Here is a 2,228-nt window from a genome sequence, read left to right on the forward strand (position 1 = left end):
CTGTTCTCAAGAGTGCCGAACGCTAAGCGCTCATGATCAGTGAATAGAACGAATTACAATAGATTTAGTTACAAAAGCGATGTCAACATAGAAATCACGGTTTAGATCGCGGTCTGTCATATTTTCGCCTACACCGTTGACTCATATAGCGCGCTTCTCAAAACGATCAAACGCTAAGTGCCCAAGATTTTAACTTGACTAATTCATCACTTTTTAAATGGCAGAAATGGTACCCAAAGTAACATTAGTAACTAGTGCACACATTCCGATAATAACAGGGTACCCTTCGCAAGAGGGCCGAACGCTAAGCACCCATGATCAGCGAATAGAACCAATCCTAGTAGCTTTTGCGAAATATTAAACTATTTCTAGCTCTTGATTCGGGTTCGCTTGTTCACCTCTGTTATCAGCGTCTAGAATTCTTTATAGCAAGGAAGTTTGAGGATAATTTACGTGTTGTTGGTGACGTGCATAACCCAGAAACTATAAAACGCTTGCAATATGTGTGCAAGAGTTCTGGCCCCTGACTTACATGTGCAGTACTAACCGAGAAGCGTTTCGTTATTGTCTGGTCCTATGTCATCGATCTCATTGAATGCTATCCACAGCTACTTGATACACGCCAATTGTTGTGTCGCGTATTTCTTCCAATGTAAGGCGAGGAAATTGTGGTACTTGAAGCTCATGCAGGCGATTCTAATTTGCATTTCCGTAGCGCATATTGTCCACTTCTACGCGCGCTTGCACAATATTTGGCTCACGAGCTCTCGCTATATATTCTCTTGCAAGCTCTTCTGTAGCGCCTTGCATCTCGATAACAGGATGGTATCGATTAATTATGGCACCAGCAATACGAAAGAAGTCCCTTAGATTGTGTACGTGAGCCATCGGAATGGTTTTTTCGAAGAACTTGAAAATGGACTTTATGTGGCCATTTCTGGATTCCACTATCCATCTAGATTTCGTTATTAGCTCTCTTTCAAATTCGTTAATGAGCATTTGTGCGTCATTGTTTCGCGAGTCAGAAAAATATGGTCCTTGTATTTCAAGTGTGTATCCGTCTGGAGCAACAATGAGAGTAGGTTTTACCAAGTGACGTCCTTTATGTTTACAGAATGACTGTCGAAGTACGCGAAAGTTACTGCTCTTCTGCATGTAAGCATAAGTTCCATCGATGATAGCAATAGCTCTGGGAATTTCTGGTTGTGGATTATAAAGTTCATTGGCGAATGATGTAACGTGTCTTTCAATGATTTCCTCTCTGCTTATCGCATTAAATCCAATGTTACCAGGCACAAAAGCGCTGCATTAAAGACTCTCTTACAGTAGAAATGACCATGTTTGTAGCTTGCCGGCTCGAATAATGCAAAATCACTTTCAGAAATTCATCAGAAAGACCTTGACGCCTTTTTCAAAGGAAAGTCAGCAGATCTGTTTTCCTCACGTATCTAGCACCATGTCCATGTAATTGCGAAATAGGGTCACAAAATGCATACAATTCTCTAAATTGTTCCTTTGTTACAGGAGCAATAGCTTCAAACTCTTCATCAGTGAAACTATCCTCATTATTAAACGTCGCGGCCGCATGAACATTTGCTTCGTTACGAAGTTGCTGCAAAAACAGAAGTAACTGCTGTCCCGAAATCCTATACGCTCTATTAATCGCTTGTAGTCCAGGAAACAGGGGTCCTAAGATGAAAACATGTTCATCCAAATGATTTAAGCATGCTCTTGTTTCTTCTGGAATGAAAATGTCCATGACAATAAAAGTGTTAAATCTACATTCAATTGAAAGCCTTGGAGTATTAACATCAGCATTACAGAACATGCACGTTTGCCTGCCTGTTTGTGTAAGAACATTCAGTCTTAAACAGCCTGGGTCACGTTGGAGCTCCTCTATCTCATTGCGAATCGATTGATTGCAATTGAGACATCGGCGACTTCAACTGGTGGTCTTCGAAGTTGAAGGCGTCTAAAAATTGCAATGTTTTGCCTATCAGGATTATTATTTTCATCAATTCAAACCATTTGTCCTGGTTGATAGACTCTATCGCACACATAGCAATTAACTCGAACTCTGAATGCTATTTTTTAAACCATAAGAGAAACAAGCTCTTATGGTCTTCAAAGGCAGAGGAATTTATTAATAAAACGAAAGAAAAATTCAGAAACAACAAAATAAAACAAATAAACACAAGAAACTAAACACAAAAAGGGAATAAGAAATA

General features: G+C 39.7%; 1 protein-coding gene across 1 annotated transcript in view; it reads left to right on the forward strand.

Moving 5' to 3' along the window:
* The window catches only part of LOC117176421 (period circadian protein-like), a 47,797-nt gene that overhangs the window by 20,305 nt on the left and 25,264 nt on the right, over positions 1–2,228 (forward strand). The gene's annotated exons all lie outside the window — the stretch shown is intronic.

The sequence above is a fragment of the Belonocnema kinseyi genome, chromosome 7 (genome assembly GCF_010883055.1).
Source record: "Belonocnema kinseyi isolate 2016_QV_RU_SX_M_011 chromosome 7, B_treatae_v1, whole genome shotgun sequence".
NCBI classification, from domain to species: Eukaryota; Metazoa; Arthropoda; class Insecta; order Hymenoptera; family Cynipidae; genus Belonocnema; species Belonocnema kinseyi.